The sequence below is a fragment of the Populus alba genome, chromosome 6, assembly GCF_005239225.2.
Source record: "Populus alba chromosome 6, ASM523922v2, whole genome shotgun sequence".
In the NCBI taxonomy this organism is placed as follows: Eukaryota; Viridiplantae; Streptophyta; class Magnoliopsida; order Malpighiales; family Salicaceae; genus Populus; species Populus alba.
Genome location: NC_133289.1, coordinates 24094908 through 24116927, shown reverse-complemented (window position 1 = coordinate 24116927; position 22020 = coordinate 24094908). Strand labels below are relative to the sequence as shown.

The following is a 22020-nucleotide window of genomic DNA, read 5'->3' as shown; positions in this document are numbered from 1 at the left end:
CTAAGGTCTGGCTAATGGATTCAGGAGCAACATGGCATATGACTCCTAATCGGGATTGGTTCCATACATATGAACCCATTTCTGGAGGCACAGTGTTCATGGGTGATAATCATGTTTTAGAGATTGATGGCATTGGCACCATCAAATTGAAGATGTATGATGGCTTAATTCGTACTATTTCAGGAGTGCGACATGTGAAAGACTTAAAGAAGAATCTTTTGTCCGTAGGATAATTTGATAGTCTTGGTTGTAAGATCCGAAGAGACAATGGAATCATGAAAATTGTCAAAGGCGCGCTGGTGGTTTTAAAGGCAAGAAAGACAGTTGCAAACATGTTTGTATTAATGGGAGAAACACATCATGGGGCAGAAGCATCAATTGCATCAGCCAGTCCTGCAGAAGAGAAGACGATGATGTGGCATAAAAAACTAGGCCACATGTCAGAGAAAGGTTTGAAAGTTCTCTCTGATCAGAAGTTACTCCCTGGGCTTACAAAGGTTACTTTACCCTTTTGTGAGCATTGTGTTACAAGCAAACAACATAGGTTGAAGTTTGGCACATCAACAACTAAGAGCAAATGCATCTTAGACCTGATTCACTCTAATGTTTGGCAAGCACCGGTTGTATCCTTGGGAGGAGCAAGATACTTTGTATCATTTATAGATGACTTCTCCAGGAGATGTTGGGTGTATCCAATAAGAAGGAAGGCAGATGTGCTCACAGTCTTTAAAACATTCAAAGCGCGGATAGAACTTGAATATGAAAAGAAGATCAAGTGTTTGGGGATTGACAATGGAGGAGAATATACCAATGATGAATTTGATAACTTCTGTCAACATGAAGGTATCAAAAGGCAGTTCACAACGACATACACTCCACAACAAAATGGAGTGGCAGAGCGGATGAACATAACTCTATTAGAAAGAACAAGAGCAATGTTGAAGGCTGCAGGTCTAGGACAGTCATTCTGGGCAGAAGCAGTCAATACCGCCTGTTATGTGATAAATCGATCTCCGTCAACTGCAATTGAGTTGAAGACACCGATGGAGATATGGACTAGAAAGCCAGCTGATTATTCTCGATTACATATATCTGGAAGTCCTGTGTACGTGATGTACAATACTCAAGAAGTCAGCAAGCTGGATTCAAAATCCAGAAAATGTATATTCTTGGGATATGCTGATGGAGTGAAGGGGTATCGCTTATGGGATCCCACTGCCCACAAGGTAGTCATCAGCAGAGATGTCATATTTGCAGAAGATAAAATGCAAATGGAAGAACATAATAGCATTTTAAAGGAGACTACAACAGTCCAGATGGAAAATACTCAGAATCATACTTCTTTTGAAGCTGCACCAGAGCATGAAGAGCAAGAACAAATAGAGTCTGAAACTCCAGAAGTTCAGCGGTCGACTCGTGAAAGAAGACCACCGGCTTGGCACTCATAATATGTTACTGAGAGCAACATTGCATATTGTCTTCTAACAGAGGATGGAGAGCCATCAACTTTCCATGAGGATATCAAAAGCACAGATGTATCTATGTGGATGACAGCAATGCAAGAGGAGATTGAAGCTCTGCACAAGAATAACACTTGGGATCTTGTTCCGCTACCACAAGGAAGAAAGGCCATAGGCAACAAATAGGTTTACAAGATAAAGCGTGATGGCAATGATCAAGTGGAGCGATATCGTGCAAGATTGGTGGTGAAAGGATATGCTTAGAAAGAAGGAATAGACTTCAATGATATATTTTCTCCGGTGGTACGACTTACTACAATTAGAGTAGTCTTGGCAATATGTGCTATATTTGATCTTCACTTAGAGCAGTTAGATGTGAAAACTGCATTTCTTCATGAAGAACTTGAAAAAGAAATTTATATGCTTCAACCAGAGGGTTTTGCTGAAACAGGCAAGGAGAACTTGGTTTGTAGGTTGAACAAATCTCTATACGGTCTCAAACAGGCGCCGAGGTGTTGGTACAAGAGATTTGATTCCTTCATAATTAGCCTTGGGTACAACAGACTTAGTTCAAACCATTGTACGTATTACAAGAGGTTTGAAGAAAATGATGTTTTCATCATTCTGTTGTTGTATGTGGATGACATGTTGGTAATAGGCCCCAACAAAGATCGAGTCCAAGAATTGAAGGCACAGTTGGCTAGAGAGTTTGATATGAAGGACTTGGGACCAACAAATAAGATTCTAGGGATGCAAATTCACCAAGACAGAAGTAAGAGGAAGATTTGGCTTTCTCAGAAGAGTTATTTAAAGAAAATCTTGCGACACTTCAACATGCAAGATTGTAAGCCAATTTCCACCCCACTTCCTATTAACTACAAATTATCCTCAAGTATGTCTCCTAGCAATGAAGCAGAGAGGATGAAGATGTCTCGAGTACCGTATGCATCAACAATGGGAAGTTTAATGTTTGCCATGATATGTATAAGACCAGACATTGCACAAGCAGTGGGAGCAGCTAGTCGATATATGGCAAATCCTGGTAGAGAGCATTGGAATACTATCAAGAGGATCTTGAGATACATCAAGGGTACCTCAGATGCCGCATTATGTTATGGAGGATCAGAATTCACTGTCAGAGGTTATGTTGACTCATATTTTGCTGGTGACCTTAAGAAAAGAAAATCCACTACATGCTATGTGTTCATAATTGCAGGAGGAGTTGTGAGCTGGGTCTCTAAACTTCAGACTGTTGTAGCGTTATCCACAACAGAAGCTAAGTATATGGTAGCTACACAAGCTTGTAAATAAGCAATATGGATGAAGAAACTTATGGAGGAGCTCGGGCACAAACAAGAGAAGATTCTTTTGTATTGTGATAGTCAGAGTGCCTTGCATATTGCAAGGAATCCAGCGTTTCATTCAAGAACAAAACATATAGATGTTCAATATCACTTTGTTCACGAAGTGGTGGAAGATGGAAGTGTGGATTTTCAAAAGGTTCACACAAAGGAAAACCCAGTAGATGCTTTGACCAAACCAGTCAACATTGATAAGTATATATGGTGTAGATCCTCTTATGGCCTAGCAGAAACGTAAGCAGCATGAAGATGACAAGTATTGAAAGGATAGAAGAATCACAAATGATCAAGTGTGAAGACTTGATTAAATCATCAAAGTCTTCAAGTGGGAGAATGTGAAGATAGTTGGCCACTTGCCCACTTGTTTTGCCCCTTATCTCTTGCATGGATGCTTGCCTATAAATAGGCAATGCATCCAAGCATTATATGTACACTAAGTAAGAGAGAAGAAGAGTAGAGTGAAAGGAGTGTAATCCCACTAAGTTGTGAGGTATTTGTGAGAGAGTAAGTGGTGTTTTCTCCTAGTAATAGAGAGATTTTAGTTGTTCTCCTATTATCTGAGAGAAGTTGTAATTCCCATATTACTAGTAAAATTCTTCTATACTTGCCCGTGGACGTAGTCTAATTGAGTGAACCACGTAAATTCTTGTGTCTCATTTCTCATTTATCCTATCTTTTGCTTTTTGTCTTGTCGGGTTTGCATGCCAGTATCCTAACATTAGTAGCCTCAGGGTTTCAAATTTACTGCTCCTTTTTCTTACTGTCGAAATATACGAAGTAACTGTTTAGCCCTTTTTTTTATTTCTAAGGAGGAGTTTTTACAAGTTGCTGGCATAGGTTATTGCCATCGGCCTGATCTTTGATAAAGCTGAAAAGGTTTTTGATGTTGGTCCCACTGTAGATGATCGAAAAGGCCGATCTACAGAATAAGACAGTTCTGCATATTGATAGTAAAACAAGTATAAGTTGTTTCATTTAGATCTATGGACAATATCAAGTAATCTCTCACCCCACTACCCTCTCTCTGCAGGAATCAAGTAATTCCATTATTTATCTCTTATTTTGTCTCTGGCAGGGAATCAATTAGATCACTTGATGACGACTGTCTGATATACATTGCAAGAGATGGTTTTCACTATAAAGCCACCTGGTGACGTTTAAATCTGCAGGAATGTTCCTAGGCTCTGATTTGGTTCCGCGACTCACTCATCAAATGACGAATGCAGTTAGTACCTACAAGGATCTGTACTTTTGTACTGATACATTCTGATATGATCTCTGAGAATGTTAATGGAAAGCTGCTATTCATAACTTGTTCCTCATTTGCTGTGAGTGAATCGATAAGACAAGCAACATCAATCTCATGGATTTCACCAACCGTGTTTATGTTTCTCACCTTTTCGGCTGTGTTTTCTGCAAGTGCTTAATAATTTCTGTTTCTTCACCTTATGTTTGGAAATGAGAACATTGTGCTGCTATTTTCATTTTAGTTTTAACTAATTCTCCTTATGTTCTTTGATTTTCTTTAACTAATTCTTCAGATTTAATTTGGTGTGATTGATTTCTTACAAGCAAACCGAGGAACTACTAACGTAGTTGAGTGCAGTCCAATTAACTTGGATTCGTGTGCGTCCATCATTGTTTAAATAATTGAGATTTCCTTGGTGCCTGAGTCTTTCATTAATTCCTTAACAGATGAATTAGTTTTCATAATGTAAAGATTTTGTGTAGAAAGACAATTTATAGTCCTATAATTCGAAATTTAAGATGCTCTGTACAGAAAGCAACTGACTTCAGAAAGCAAATGTATCCTGATAGTGTTAGGAATTCAGGATTTGTTCTCTCTTCTGACTGCTGAGAAAGCAACAGAAATACAAAATGTGAAACCTAGCCTGTGATATTTCATTATTAGGCGTAAGATTCTAGAAATGCAAAACTCGTTTTCTTTCATCTGTGAAACAGTTGTGTCTGCAGAATCCCCATTTCTAGAGCTTCAAAAATGTTTGCCAGCAGCTACTTCGCTTCATGGAGGCAAGTCTATGGAAATGATGGAAAATCAATGTGTTTTTAGTGATGTTTCTCCGTTTCGTTCCCATTTAGCCTTGATCCTTGATATCCAGGCTCTTATTCGATCCTACTGATCCCACATGCCCTCCACCGTGAAACCAATACTCGTCCTGTCTGATGACGGATCTGGTGTTTCTCAACTTGGATCTTTTGGAAAGGAATACCTGGCCAAATATAATTCTGACAATTCTTTTGGTTTTTTTTGTATGTGAATATCTTTCAGTAAACTATATATGTCAACATCCTGACCCTGTGCCGTTTCCTACTTCCAGTCCCACCCATCCACAATATAAAAGAAAGTAGAGAGGCAGGGATCTGCATTAGACCCTGTGCCGTGTGCCTATTTATTTATCTAGCTTTAAGGTTGGTTTAAGATTGTAGTAGTTTTTATGGTTTAAAATATTTTTTATTTAAAAATATATTAAAATATTTTTTTTATTTTAAAAAATTATTTTTTATAGCAATATATTAAAATGATATAAAAATATATATTTTTTATTTTAAATAAAAAATTTAAATTTTTAAAAAAGGGGTGCAAACACACTCTTATAGAGTATGCTTTGTCCTTCTAGTTTTATGATCCGTTTGTATAAATACTTTTATTTTAACATTGATTTTTTTAATTAATAAAAATATTATTTTAATATATTTTTAATTAATTATTTTTAAGAAAATATTCTGTAAAATAAATTTGATTGACAGGATAAAAATAAAAATTAAATATATTTTAAAATAATTTAAAATAAATTTCTATACTTTTAAAATAAAAAATAAAAATTACTTGAAAATATATTATCTCCCGCTTTGTTGTCTTCATGGTTTCTGATTGAAAATAATAACCAATTATTACTGTAAAAAACTAAAAATATTGGTATTGCCTTAATCCTACCAAAAAAAAAAAATTTAGGTTTTCGAATATAATTTAATAAAACCCCGAATATATACTAACGCATGAGGTATTAAGATTGACTTGATATTAAAAATGCTTGCTTTATTCTTAACTTTTGGAATTTTAATCTTAAAACCACTAATAATAAGATTTATTCTTAACTTTTAGCATACTAAACGATCACCATTTCAAACCAACTACATATTCTTTCTTTTTCTCCTTTGAGTTTGTCTTCTACCCACTCCTTTTTGAACCTCCAAAGAAAAAATGGCTGAAGGTGTGCTCTTCAATATTGCGGAGGAAATAATAAAGACATTAGGTTCCCTAATTGCTCAGGAGGTTGCACTATGGTGGGGGCTCAAAGATCAATTGCGGAAGCTCAATGACACAGTTACCAGGATTAAGGCTGTGATTCAAGACGCTGAGGAGCAGGCACAAACACAGAACCATCAAATCGAAGACTGGCTCAAGAAGCTGTATATGATGCAGAGGATTTGCTGGATGATTTCTCAACACAAGTTGTGCAGAAAAAGTTGATGCCTGGGAAAAGAGTATCGAGGGAGGTACGCCTTTTTCTCTCAAGATCAAACCAATTTGTGTATGGTTTACGGATGGGTCATAGAGTTAAAGCACTTAGAGAGAGACTAGATGACATTGAAACAGACAGTAAAAGATTCAATTTTGTGGCTCTTCAAGAGGAGGGAGCTTCATTGACTACTGTCAGTGAGCAAACAACCTCCTCTGAACCTGAAGTGATAGTTGGGAGAGAAGGTGACAAAGTGGTGGTTAAAACTTTTCTGATGAATTCCAACTATGAACATAATGTTTCTGTCATCTCTGTAGTTGGAATAGGAGGGTTGGGGAAGACCACACTAGCTCAACATGTTTACAATGATGAGCAAGTTCAGGCGCACTTTGGTGTGAAAATCTGGTTAAGTGTCTCAGGCAGCTTAGATGTTAGAAAGATTATCAAAGGGGCTGTAGGTAGAGATTCTGATGATCAGTTAGAGAGTCTGAAAAAAGAGCTTGAAGGGAAAATAGAGAAAAAGAAGTATCTTCTTGTATTGGATGATGTGTGGGATGGTGAGGATGGTAAGGATGATGGTGAAAAATGGGATAGTTTGAAGGAGTTGTTACCACGTGATGCAGTAGGAAGCAATATAGTGGTAACTACACGTTCTCATTTAATTGCAAAATTCACAAGCACAATAGAACCACATGTTTTAGAAGGTATGTAAGTAGATGAGTCATGGGATGGGATCTGTTTAGAAGAAAGGCATTTCCTCAAGGGCAAGATTTGGGTCATGTAGATGAGAGAATTAGAGAAGAGATTGGAAAGAGGTGTTGTGGAGTTCCTTTGGTCATAAAGGCAATAGCGAGGTTAATGTCTTTGAAAGATACAGCCCAGTGGCTGCCCTTTATCCAACAAGAACTTCCAAATAGAGTCCAAGATGATAACATCATTCACACCCTGAAGTTAAGCTATGGTGCTCTCCCATCATTTTTGAAGCATTGTTTTGCTTACTGTAGCATATTTCCCAAAGGCCATAAGATAGATGTAAAATATTTGATTCGACTTTGGATTGCACAAGGGTTTGTTAGCTCTTCAAATTCAGGTCGTAGGTGCATTGAGATTGTTGGTCTCAAGTGCTTTGAGAGTTTACTATGGAGGTCCTTCTTCCATGAAGTGGAGAAGGATAGATTCGGGAACATAGAAAGTTGCAAAATGTATGATTTTATGCTTGATCGTGCAACCAAAGTCGCTAGTTTTCAGAGCATCAAAGTGGAGCGTGGAGGAAAACAAATCAGTAAAATATGACTCGGCACGTGTCATTTGACATGGAATTGGATCTGTCACAACAAATGCCAATTCCTTTGCCTTTTGCAAAATGCCTAAGAACGCTTATGTTGCAAATTGGCGAATGGGATGAGGGGGCATGGGTTTCAATTTGTCGAGACTTTAGGCGTTTACGTGTGTTTGTTTTGAGTGATTTTGGAATGATGGAAGTGTCACCTCTCATTGAAAAGCTCAAGCACCTTAAATATCTTGATCTTTCGAATAATGAGATGGAGGCGCTTCCTGATTCTGTCACCAATCTGGTAAATTTACAAGTGCTCAAGCTCAATGCTTGTAGTAACCTTAAAGAGCTACCAAGAGGTATTGATAAGCTGATCAATCTGAGGCATCTTGATGTTGGTTGAACTCTTGATGATGATTTATGTAAAAAGTTAGAGTATATGCCTCGTGGGTTGGAAAATTAACTAGTCTACAGACATTGTCATGTTTTGTGGTTGCAAGAAATAGGAGTCCTAAATCTAAGATGATAGGTGGATTGGATGAGTTGAGAATGTGAAATGAATTCAGAGGTAGCCTAGAAATAATAGTCAAGGGATATGAGGGTTCTTGTATATCAGAATTTCAAGGAGCTAAATTGATCGATAAAGAATATCTTCAGTCGTTGACCGTACAGTGGGATCCAAACCTAGATAGTGATTTAGATATTGATTTGTATGATAAAATGTTGCAAAGCCTCCGGCTAAACTCGAATCTTCAAGAGTTGATAGTTAAAGGCTGTAGAGGTATGAGGTTCCAAGTTGGGTTTCAAATCTCTCAAATCTTGTAAGGAGTTGTGTACAACGCTGTAGAAGACTTGAGCATATCCCTCCCTTGGATGGAATCCCTTCTCTTAAAGAATCAAGTATTTCGTATTTGGATGATTTGGAGTACATAGATTTAATATTCTGCTAACTAAACAAGCGAAGGCTTAATTTATCCCTCTAGCTACGTGATTGGTCGCCCAGAAAGTGTAGGAAAATCAAACAAATCAAGTGAGAAATGTAAAACATGACATTTTTATTATTTTATTTCTTATACTGGTAGTGAAGAAATGGTGCTGTAGTTTTAAGAGGGCGAATGAGCATTATGATAAAGTCGAGGGGAAATTTGATGATTTATGATGGTGCTTCTCTCTTCGTCAAAAATCTGCCTTCAAAGCTGATATCAGTGCCTCGATGTTAAAGTTTGATCATATTCAATTTATAAGTTTTAAATATATGGAGTGTTAAACTAATTGAGATCAAACACAAAAAGGAGGCTAAAATTCTGAATAAACTGTATATTATGAATGCATAGTCTTAACCTAATTACAAATAAAGTATATATAGGTTAAACTAAAAGTACTATTCTACCCTTAATAAATAAGATAACATAAATATTATTTAACATCTCCCCTCAAACTCACGATGCGGCAGCTACAAGCATCAAGAGTTTGCCAACTAGAAAACGAAAACGAGATATGGAATGCGCCTTGGTAAAGAAATCTGCAATCTGCAATGAAGAAGGAACAAAAGGCAAAGTAATGGTTCCATGCTTGAGATGATGACGAGTAAGATGACAATCGATTTCAATGTGCTTAGTCCGCTCATGAAAAACCGAGTTGTGAGCAATCTGAATAGAACTCTGGTTGTCACAATACATAGGAGTAGGATGGGAAAAGGAAACTCCCATATCAGCAAGTAACCAACGTAACCAAATAATCTCTTTGGTAGTAGATGCCATGGCACGATATTCTGCTTCGGTGGATGATTGAGAAACAATAGATTGTTTCTTGCTCTTCCAAGAAATAAGAGAATCACCTAAAAAGATACAAAACCCGGTAACAGACTTGCGATCTGTGGGATCACTACCATGATCAGCATCAGAGTATGCACGCAACTCCAAGGAAGAGGTGGATGAAAGTAAAAGACTTTGAAAAACTGTACCCCGAAGATATCGCAAAATACGAAGAACAGCTGCCCAATGAACAGTAGTAGGAGAAGCAACAAACTGACTAACAACATGAACAGCATATGCAATATCTGGACGAGTAATGGTGAGATATACCAAACTCCCAACAATAGTGCGGTATAAAGTAGGATCTATCAAAGGTAAACCGTCAGAAGAAGAGTACCTTGCGTTAACCTCAATAGGAGTATCCACAGTCTTGTTATCAGTAAGTCTAGCCCGCTCAAGAATATCTGCAACATATTTCGACTGAGAAAGAAGGTAACCTCTAGGTGAGTATGCTACCTCAATACCCAGGAAATATCGAAGATAACCCAAATCCTTCATCTCAAATCGTCTAGCCAACTCTGTCTTCAAAACTGAAATACCATCAATGTCATCACCAGTAATAATCATGTCATCAACATATAAAGACAGAATGATACGACCTGCATCAGTGCACTTAATAAAAAGAGCAGAATCATGACTGCTAGAAACAAAGCCAAGTGACGAGATCACAATAGAGAATTTCTCAAACCAAGCACGGGGTGCTTGTTTGAGACCATATAATGCTTTCTTAAGCTTACAAACATATCCAGAGTCATGTGAAATACCAGGAGGGGGTGCCATATAAACTTCTTCTTGAAGATCTCCATTTAAGAAGGCATTTTTAACATCAAGTTAAGAAATATGCCATTGACGAATCGAAGCTACGGCAATAAGAGTACGAATAGTAGTCATTTTTGCAACCGGAGCAAATGTCTCCTCATAGTCCATACCATACTGTTGAGAGTATCATTTGGCAACCAACCTAGCTTTATATCGCTCAATAGACCCATCAGAATTAGTCTTGATCTTATACACCCAACGACAACCAACAACACTCTTACCAGGAGGTAGAGGAACCAGATCCCAAGTATCTGTCTTATGCAATGCAGAAAGTTCCTCATCCATAGCTTGCTGCCAAAGCGAATCAAGAATTGCCTCTTTATAGGAAGAGGGCTCAACAAGACAATGAATAGAGGCTAAAAAGGAAGTAAATGATGAAGAATAACAAGAATAAGCAAAATCTAGTAGTTTTGTGGACTTACGAATATGGGTGGACTGACGTGGAGGTGGATCCACAATCTCAGATGAAGCTTGAGGGGTTGTAGATGAGAATGGAGCTTCAGGTGTGCCAGAGAGTAAAGTACCAGTACCTGCAGAGTTATGAGTACAAATTGATCGAACATGGGGAGAGCTATCATTACCAGAATCCTCAGAAAATGGATCTATACTAATAAGATCAGATTTAGTCAGGTTATGAGTAGTGGATGGAATAGAAAAGAAAGGTATATGCTCAAGGAAGACAACATGACGAGACACATAAAGTTTATGAGTTATTGGATCAAAACAACGATAACCCTTTTTACCTTCACCATAGCCCAAAAAGACACAAATAGCGGATCGAGAGGATAGCTTACTTCGTTCTATATGAGGACGAAGAACGAAACAAGTACAACCAAAGACTCTAAATGAGGAATAATCAGGGACATACCCATATAACTTTTCAAAAGGAGATAGACCCGAACTATGAGAAGATGGAATTGTATTAATCAAGCTTACAGCAGTAAGAACAGCTTCTCCCCAAAACTCACTAGGAACAAAAGTAGACAACAAGAGAGAACGGGCAGTTTCGACAATGTGCCTATGTTTTCTTTCAGCAACACCATTTTGCTCAGGAGTATCTGTACATGAAGTTTGGTGGATGGTTCCATCTAGGGCAAGCAATTGGCAAAATTTATTAGAAGTGTATTCCCCACCTAAATCACATCTAAAGCATTTGATCACAGTAGAATATTGAGTTTTGATAAGAGCTCGAAAAGTTGCATATATCTCAAAGAATTCAGAACGATGTTTCATTAAATAAACCCAACAATAACGAGTATGATCATCAATAAAAGAGACATAATATCGAGATCCTCCTTTTGTGGCAACAGGAGAAGGTCCCCATACATCAGAATGAATCAAATCAAATGGTGAAGAAGAAACAAAAATACTTCGATTAAAAGGTAAGGCAGAAAATTTTGCCAATTTACATCCACTACAATCCGAAATGTCACAAGTTTTCAAATTTCCTAAAGCTCCTGTGGATGCCAAAAATCTCAAACGAGAAGACGAAACATGACCTAGACGGGAATGCCATAAATAAAAACTAGAAGATGAAATACTCAAACGAAAGGAAGACAAATCAACTGTAGTAGTAGCAGCGGCAGCGGCAGCAACTGGCACTTTTAACTCATCCAAAATATATAGTCCATTCTCCCTACGGCCTGTCCCAATCAGCTTCTAAGACTGCAGATCCTGTATACAACAAAAGGAACCAGAAAACATGACTAAATAATCACCAGAATCACATATTTGACCAACAGACGCAAGATTCAATTTGAGTTGTGGAATAAGATAAACATTAGGGAGAGACATGTGAGGTGTGACAATAGAACCAACACCTGCTAAGGGCATTTGAGTGCCATCAACAGTCATAACAGGAATGGAGGATAAAGGGGATACAGAGGTAAAAGATGAGGAATCTTGAGACATATGATGAGAAGCACCAGAATCCAAGACCCATTCAGAATGTGACATACCTGAGGAACTATGAGGCAACTGACCTATGAAAGAAGAAGCGGACATTGCTTGTGGCTGCAAGGAGAGAAACTTCTGAAATTGCTCAGCCAAAATATTAGGATCGGTAATAGAACTCGAGGAAGCTACTGCTGCAGTATTGTGGTGTTGTGGTTTATAACCCTGAGGTGGTCTATGAGCATTAGATTGTGACTGATTTCCAGGCTTCCAAGCTTGATTCTGATGTCTCAACTTAGGACACTGAGCCTTCCAATGACCTTTCTGCTTACAGAAGCTGCACTCATCGAAGCCAACCCTTGTGTGAGACTTATTCTGATGATTAGAGAATAACCTAGAAGGTACTGCTAGTACAGAAGGATTTGAAGCAGAAAGAATTCCTTTTTCAGAATAAGACTGAAAACGTATTTCTTCAGCCAATAACTCACTGACAATAGAGTCAACAGAAGGCAGTGGAGAACGATGCAGAATTGAACCTCTAAGTCCTTCGAAATCACTGCGAAGTGCTGTTAAAAACTGTACCAATCTTTGCTGCTCTCTACGCTCAATATAGGCACCACATGCCTTTAATTCTGTCGATTCTGTAAGAGCCAATTGATCCCAAAGATCTGTCATAGCAGAATAAAACTCTTGAATACTCATATTCTTCTAATGAAGAGCTCGTATGTCATTCTCTAATTGATACTGTTTTGCAAAATTTGATTGTGTGAATAACCTTTGCAAATGATCCCAAACCTCTTTTGCTGTCTCATATTTCGCCAACTGCGTACCTATTGAATGCTCAACAGAATTGTTGATCCAAGTAATGATCTTTGCATTATGTGCTTCCCATGTATCTATCAAACCAGCATCCCCCTCTTCAATATTCTTAGGTATCACATAAGTTCCACTAACATACCCCCACATCTTCTTACCCTTAAGGAAATTTCTCATTACATAACTCCAATATGAATAGTTCTTCCCATCCAACCTCACACTCACAGACTGAAGCGAATCATCTCTTTCAGTAGCCATAATCAACAATCACAGATAACCAGAATGCAAAAGCAGCGGAAGACAAAATACTCAATTGCAGAAACTAAACAAATATCTTCTCGAAATTATACGATTACTCCCAAAACACAAAACAAATTTGCAAAAACTGAACGCAGATACCAAATTGCAGAAGCTAAAGGGAAGACGAAATACCAAAATAATTGCAGAAACTGTCGAAATACCAAAATAATTGCAGAGACTATCGAAATACCTAATTTTGCATAAGCGGAAGACAAAATATCACTCCAAAAAAATTTATGAATAGTTGGATCCGCGAAGCTGTATTTGGGATTAAGCTTCGTTCCATAAAACCAGCTCTGATACCATGTTAAACTAATTGAGATCAAATACAAAAAGGAGGCTAGAATTCTGAATAAACTGTATATTATGAATGCATAGTCTTAACCTAATTACAAATAAAGTATATATAGGTTAAACTGAAAGTACTATTTTATCCTTAATAAATAAGATAACATAAATATTATTTAACACATTCAAAATTTTAATCTACTGTGATTTATAAAGTTTGATAATATCCAGTTTGTGTTCCCTTAGGAGTTTGATATAGCTTCAGAGCATCTTTGTTTGGACTATTGATATGTTGAGAGCAGGAAGAGTGCAGTAGGATTTTTGGAACTACAGCTTGTCTCTTCGATTCTAGGAGCTGCTTTTTTGCAGGGTGGCCATTTAATTTCAGTGGAAAATCTCTTGTTTAGTTGTGAACACTCTATTTCCATGTAAATGTTGCCCTCTCCCAACGTCTCTCATATATTTTTTCTAACAATTCTGTCTCTAACTCCTCCGGCATCCAGTTCGGAACCTCCTCCGCTGCCTGTGGTGATGGATTCATACCTCTCAGTCAGCTTACCACAAAAGACCACTCCTCTAAAAGTAAGGCCTCTCATCTCTCCATCTCAAATCCCCTCCTTTTCTGTTAATCATTACTGCCTCTTTTAGACCATTTGTTGTAGTTTTCTTGAAAAAGCTCTCTCTTATTACTGTGCTTTCATATTTATATTCTAGGAACTGATTTTTATTGATCTTGTCGGATTCAGTTGAAATAAACACGATAATTGTTTAGCTTATTTTTCTAGCAAGTTTTGACATCTTGTTGATGTAGGTTATGGTAAAGCTGAAAAGGTTGTTGATGTTGCTCTCATTGTAGAAGATGGAACAGGCTGGATCAGTTGCAGAAAATGGTTATGTGTTTTATCTGCAAGGTATGGATGTCATAAGCTTCCTATATATATATATATATATATATATATATATATATATATATATATATATATATGAAGTTCCTTTTCATGGATTTCTTATTTGGCAAATTTTCTGTGTCAGTCTATCTATACCTGGCTTTCATGTTAGCATGCATATGGCACCTTAAGCCATAGCGTTGCTCGGTTTATATGGCGCCAGATACAATAGTCAGTTCGGAAAACTGAAGGCAGAATCATCATTGTTTTCATGGAGGTCATAGGCTTTCCTGACCAGTCTGAGATTATTTACTGCTCATCCTGTTGTTACAACAGCTGATTTTGGAATCCTTAGTTTATAGAGTGTGCTTCGTTCTCCTAGTTCTATCCTCCGTGTGTCTAAATACTTTAATTTGATTTACTTTAAAAAAATATTATTCTTATATATTTTTAATTAAAAATACTCTACATTGTATTCCTGACGCACCACCAAACGTAATGCTCTCATCCGATAATAATGAATAAATACAAAAAATATATAAATATATCAGATTAAAAAATAAAGATGAATATATAAAATAATGATAATAAGTTATGTGACTCGTGCTTCACCGTAAGATTCCAACTACTATGTTGCTCTAAAAATCAGGGTGTAAGTTTCCAAAATGATTTGAGAGCATATTGTGTTTTCTGTTAGTTGGTTGTGTGAATTTGTTTCAACTGAAGTTGCAGGGTGGAGCTTCAACTCAGCTTCGTATGGTTGAATCATCAATGAACACTCCTGTGCGGATCAATGGTCAGACATTCACATCAAACCTGGTATGTGAGTAGAACATTTAAACTCTTTACACCACGCAGCTTCTTTCTCCTAGAAATCTAATGGTGTCTGCGGTTGCCTTGCCCTTTCTTAGTGCCACTGCAGTACCTTTGATTGCGTTTAATAAATAAAGTTCTATATGGATCTCCATCTCTTTTTTCCTCCGGCTGTAGGCTGCTAATTTGGAATAGTTCCTTGTTTCATTGGAGTACTTGTTTAAAACATCACTCTGCCCCAAGCCATGGAGAAATGTGTTAGTTGGTGGAGACAAACAATGTCCCACCATATGCAAGTGGGAATACCTAATCTCCCACTTTGCACATGGAGGACACAATCAGTGGGCATAAATCATTGCACGATTTATGCCCCCTCACTCCTATTTATATATATCCATGTGCTCTGTGAAGAGGGTATGCAGAGAGAGTAAAAACACAGAGAGAAGAAGAGTTGCAGAGAAGAATAGAGAGAGCTTAAGAGAGTAGAGTTGAGTTGAGAGAGTTTTATCTCCTCCTCCTTTGTTTGTATTGTTTCTAAGCTTGATTAATACAAACTAGTGCCTCCGTGGAGTAGGCAAGTTGCCGAACCACGTAAATTTATGTGTGATTGAGTTCTGGATTGACCCAACAACTGGTATCAGAGCTTGTTCTTGAAAAAGAGGGTGTTTGATCCAAACTCAAAAATCAAAGTTCTCAAAACGTGTTTTTGAACATACCATCGTGTAGAGGACGACCGGAAGAATCCACTGGTGAAAACCCGGCAAAGAACCGACGTCCTGCATGCCCGCACGCGCCGACACGCGCCTACGTCTAGACTGCCCACGCGCAACGACGCGCCGTACGCGCGCCACGCTCCTTCTTCACCCGACTTCCTGCAAAACGGGTCGGGTTTGACCTGCCATGTCATCAACGTCAGCGCACACGTCAGCAAAGTTCGTACAGTCAACGACCACATCTTCTTGACACGTGGTGTAATCTGCACCATTTATGAGGTGTGATCTGGTGCAACGCAGAATCTAATCGGCTGACACGTGGCTTAATCTGCACCGTGAATGAGGTTTGATCTGGTGTGACGCAGAGTCTAATCGTCTGACACGTGGCTTCATCTACACCGCTGCTGAGTTTTGTTCCGGTGTGACGCAGGTGGTACTCTGGCTGACACGTGGCTGCATCTGCACGGTCTGTTCATCCAAAACTTTGATTGCTAAAATCTGAGCCATCCGAAGTCCGATTTGGGTGATCTCAGTGTCATTTCCAACATTTTTGGCCATTCCGAACACATGCGTAAGGTTAGATTTGGCAGATTCAAATCGAAAAAATATTAAAAATGGCGGATGAAATAAAGGCTGCTGGAATTGAAAAATTTGACGGAACAGATTTTGGATACTGGAAAATGCAAATCGAGGATTATTTATATGGGAAGAAACTTTATCTTCCCTTGTTGGGGAGCAAACCAGAAAATATGCAAGAAAAAGATTGGCTACTTCTTGATAGACAAGTTTTGGGTATTATCCGGCTATCCTTATCAAGAAGAGTTGCTCACAATGTTACGAAGGGAAAATCCACTGCAAGATTAATGGAAGCCTTGTCTGGGATGTATGAGAAGCCATCAACAAATAATAAAGTGCACCTGATGAAAAAGTTGTTCAACTTGAAGATGGTCGAAAACACTTCTGTTACACAACACCTCAACAACTTTAATACCATCACAAATCAATTATCATTTGTTGAGATTGAGTTTGATGATGAGATTCGTGCACTCATCTTGCTAGCTTCACTTCCAAGCAGTTGGGAAGGCATGAGGACAGCCGTGAGCAACTCAGCTGAAAAATCCAAACTGAAATATGATGACATCCGAGACTTGATCCTAGCTGAAGAAGTGCGAAGGAAAGACTCGGGTGAAAGTTCAAGTTCAGGTTCAGCTCTCAACATCAACACTCGAGGGAGGAGACATGATAGAGGCTTATCCATAGGTAGATCAAAATCAAGGTACAGAAGTAAAAGCAAGTTTGGACCCAGGAAGCAGGTTGATTGTTGGAATTGTGGCAAACCAGGTCATTTCATGAGGAATTGCACAAAATCGAAGAAACCTGAAGCTGACTCTGCAAACGCTACCACATATGAGGTACAAGATGCTTTAATTCTTGCTGTACAAAGTCAAATTGATGAGTGGATTCTTGATTCTGGTGCTTCATTCCACTGTACGCCACACCATGAAATGCTGCAAAATTATGTTGGAGGAGATCACGGTGTAGTCTATCTGGCCGATGGAAAACCACTGAATATTGTGGGTATAGGAGATGTGCAAATTAAGACAATGAATGGATCTATATGGACCTTGCAGAACGTAAGGCATGTTCCTGAATTAAAGAAGAAGTTGATCTCTGTCGGACAACTTGACGATAGTGGTCATTCAATGCTTTTTACTGGAGGAATGTGGAAAGTATCAAAGGGAGCAATGGTTTTAGCTCGTGGAAAGAAAACTGGCACCCTGTATATGACCACAAGATTTGCAGACATCATTGCCTCAATTGAAGCAGAAAATCAAGCACAGCTATGGCATTGTAGACTTGGCCATATGAGTCAAAAGGGGATGAAGATACTTCAGTTGAAGGGAAAGCTGTCAGAGTTAAAAAATGTCGATCTAGACATTTGTGAAAGCTGTGTTCTTGGAAAACAGAAGAAGGTCAGTTTCTTGAAGGTTGGCAGGACCTTACGACCAAGAAAGCTAGAACTTGTACACACAGATTTATAGGGATCGTCTCCAGTAGCATCTCTTGGAGGTTCTCGGTATTATATGACTTTTATTGATGATTTCAGCAGGAAGGTATGGGTTTACTTTCTGAAAAATAAATCTGATGTGTTTGAAAAATTCAAGAAATGGAAGGCTATGGTTGAGACTGAATCAGGTCTAAAGTTGAAATACTTGAGATCTGATAATGGAGGAGAATACATTGATGGAGGTTTCAAAGAGTATTGTGTTGTCAATGGTATCAGAATGGAAAAGACCGTTCCAGGCACACCGCAACAGAATGGCGTTGCTGAACGGATGAACAAGACCATCAATGAACGAGCTAGAAGCATGGGGTTGCATTCTGGGTTACCTCAAACATTCTGGGCTGACGCAGTTCATACCGCAGTTTACTTGATCAACCGTGGACCATCAGTTCCTTTGGAATTCAGACTGCCCGAGGAAGTATGGAGAGGAAAAGAGGTACAACTGTCTCATTTGAAGGTCTTTGGGTGTGTTTCCTATGTTCATATAGATTCTGATGCTCGCAACAAGTTAGATGCCAAATCCAAGAAATGTTTCTTCATTGGTTATGGAGATGAAGAATTTGGATTTCGGTTCTGGGATGATCAGAATAGAAAGATTATCAGAAGCAGGAACGTGATCTTCAATGAGAAAGTTCTGTACAAAGACAGAGACAGATCAAGTGTAGAAACAGAGATGGCTGATTCAGATACAAGTTCACAAAGATCTGAATTCATAAGATTAGAAGGGCTTCCCGATGTTACCAAGCAGAACAACAATCAAGAGTCTTTACAAGAAGATTCAAGCACATCTGTGCCCACTACTACACAAGAAGATGCGAAGCCAATTGAACCAGTTGTTCGCAGGTCTTTGAGGACGATAAAGCCCCCGCAACGGTTCACACTTTTACTGAATTATATTTTGCTGACAGATGGTGGTGAACCGCTAACCTATAAAGAATCCTTACAAGATGGAAACTCAAGCAAGTGGGAGTTAGCCATGAAGGATGAGATGAGTTCATTGTTGAAGAACAAGACTTGGGAGCTAATAGCATTACCTGAAGGAAAGAAGGCCTTGCAAAATAAGTGGGTTTACAGAGTGAAGACTGAGCATGATGGAAGCAAACGGTTCAAGGCAAGACTTGTTGTAAAAGGGTTTCAACAAAAGAAAGGGATTGACTATTCTGAGATATTTTCTCCAGTTGTGAAGCTTACAACAATCAGAGTTGTTCTGGGAATAGTAGCTGCAGAAAATTTACATCTTGAACAATTAGATGTAAAAACAGCATTCCTTCATGGTGACTTGGAGGAAGACATTTACATGCAACAACCAGAGGGGTTTGCAATGCAAGGAAAGGAGAATCAAGTCTGCAAGCTACAGAAAAGCCTATACGGTTTGAAGCAAGCTCCAAGACAGTGGTACAAGAAGTTTGACAACTTCATGTGCAGTTCGGGGTACACAAGATGCCAAGCTGATCATTGTTGCTATGTCAAACATTTTGACAACTCCTACATGATTCTACTATTATATGTGGATGATATGTTGATTGCAAGATCCAGCATTGAGGAGATTGATAAGCTGAAACATCAGTTGTCGAAACAGTTTGAAATGAAAGATCTAGGAGCTGCTAAACAAATACTTGGCATGAGAATCATCAGAGATAAAGACAAAGGCATACTAAAGCTTTCACAACAGAGTATGTCAAGAAGGTTCTCAACAGGTTTAGTATAGATAGTGCTAAACCAGTAAGTACACCACTGGGAATCATTTCAAGCTCAGCAAAGATCAGTCACCAAAAACTGAGCTAGAATGTGGATACATGGATAAGATTCCATACGCCTCAGCTATCGGCTCTTTGATGTATGCTATGGTCTGTACCAGACCAGACATTGCCCATGTAGTGGGAGTTGTAAGCCGATATATGAGCAATCCTGGAAAGCAGCATTAGGAGGCGGTAAAATGGATCATGAGGTACTTAAAAGGTTCATCGGAAACTTGTCTTAGTTTCACAACTGGTGGTTTAAAACTTGAAGGTTTTGTAGACGCTGATCTAGCAGGAGATGTTGATAGCAGAAAGAGCACTACAGGATATGTATATACTCTAGGAGGTACTGCTGTTTCCTGGAGTTCTACCTTGCAAAAGATCGTTGCTCTTTCAACAACAGAAGCTGAATATGTTGCAGTCTCAGAATCTGCAAAAGAGATTGTATGGTTGCAGAGTTTCCTGAAAGAATTGGGCAAGATGAATGGAAAAAGGTACTTTGTATAGCGACAGCCAGAGTGCAATCTTCCTTGCCAAGAATCCAGCATTTCACTCCAGGACTAAGCATATTCAGATCAAATATCACTTCATCCGACAATTGCTAGACGACGAGCAACTAATGCTAGAAAAGGTCTGCGGAAGCAAGAATCCAGCTGACATGTTAACCAAAGGAGTTACACTTGATAAACTGAAGTTGTGTAAAACTTCAGTTGGCCTTCAAGGATAAAAGATAATTTCATTGTTTGTCTCCAAATGGGAGATTGTTAGTTGGTGGAGACAAACAATGTCCCACCATGTGCAAGTGAGAATACCTAATCTCCCACTTTGCACATGGTGGAGGACACAATCGGTGGGCATAAATCATTGCACGATTTATGCCCCCACTCCTATTTATATATATCCATGTGCTCTGTGAAGAGGGGTATGCAGAGAGAGTAAAAACACAGAGAGAAGAAGAGTTGCAGAGAAGAATAGAGAGAGCTTGAGAGAGTTTTATCTCCTCCTCCTTTGTTTGTATTGTTTCTAAACTTGATTAATACAAACCAGTAGCTCCGTGGAGTAGGCAAGTTGCCAAACCACGTAAATTTGTGTGTGATTGAGTTCTGGATTGACCCAACAAGATGTTCCTTTTCTGTTTAATCTGTTGCTACTGAACTTGTTTTCAGTTTTTTGAGCAGTCCAATAATTTTTTTCTTTTGGTTTCTTTTCTTCACAAACACATGCAGTTTGTCCTGACTGCTATGGACAATTAAGTTTTGCAGCGTTGCTTGGAATAGTTAGCCATGTTTTGCAAACAATACTCTGACTGCTATTAAATTTTAATCTGCTAACACTGAACTTACGTTTCCTTTACGGATGTTGAGAAGGGTTCTTGGTTGCAGTGGACAGGAAAAAGGGATGCACATGGATGAACTTTGCCAACAGCTGAAACTTCCCATGGAGAAGATCAAGTAACCTCTCTCTCTATCTACCCTTCTCACCCTACATTATCAAGTAATTCCTTTTATCGACCTTTTCTTTTGTCTTGGCCAGGGAATCTATTAGATCACTTGAGGATGAAGGTTTAATATACTCTACAATTGACGAGTTTCACTACAAAGCAACCTGATGAAGTTCACAGTATTTTTTGAATGCTACCCAGTCTGCAATGCTGTTGCGAGTTATTTTGTTCCTTCTTTTGAATATTAACAGAACAGCCTGTAGATATTTATTTGTTTCCATGTTAACATCTTAAGTGCAGGGATCTGGACATGTGTGTTATCGCTAAATCATATATAGAATTTCACAACATTTTGATGTTTTGTTTAGATTCCTAAATGACGTGCTGCTTAGAACTCTAAAAGAACAAAGATTATGGTCTGATTGATTTTTTAAAGCAAAGAAAGTTCTAGTTGAGTGCAGTCGAATCAAAGGATTGATTTGGAGTTTATTTTACCTGAGTAAAGCGCATCGAAATCTCTTTTGATCACATAGTTAGGGGGGGGGGTCCATATTCACTACTACTAGGCATTTTGCTTCTTTTGATTTGTTTCAGTGAACAGATAATGAAGCATCCTATGCATGCCGAAGCCCCCATGAAAAAGAGAGGAGCCATGATTTATAGCTTTGGTGGCCTAACCTTTAACTAAACGCACTAGCGTACTAAACATCTAAATTTTATCCTAAACATAATTGAAAGTTAATTATCGCTGGATATAATAGCAATGTACGTTTTCAAAGATTATGGCTTCCCTACATGAAACATCTTGATTCCAGTATTTGAACCTAGAAAATGATTAATCTTCATTAACCACCCC

At 38.4% G+C, this 22020-nt stretch overlaps 1 protein-coding gene and 2 pseudogenes across 8 annotated transcripts in view; all 3 read left to right on the top strand.

Annotated features, from left to right (window-relative positions):
* The window catches only part of LOC118042134 (putative disease resistance protein RGA4), a 94164-nt gene that overhangs the window by 47248 nt on the left and 24896 nt on the right, over positions 1 to 22020 (top strand). The window lies entirely within an intron of this gene.
* Positions 1 to 22020, top strand: part of LOC118042133 (probable cyclic nucleotide-gated ion channel 14) — a 93670-nt pseudogene that overhangs the window by 52638 nt on the left and 19012 nt on the right.
* LOC118042122 (disease resistance protein RGA2-like) lies at positions 6004 to 8526 on the top strand (annotated as a pseudogene).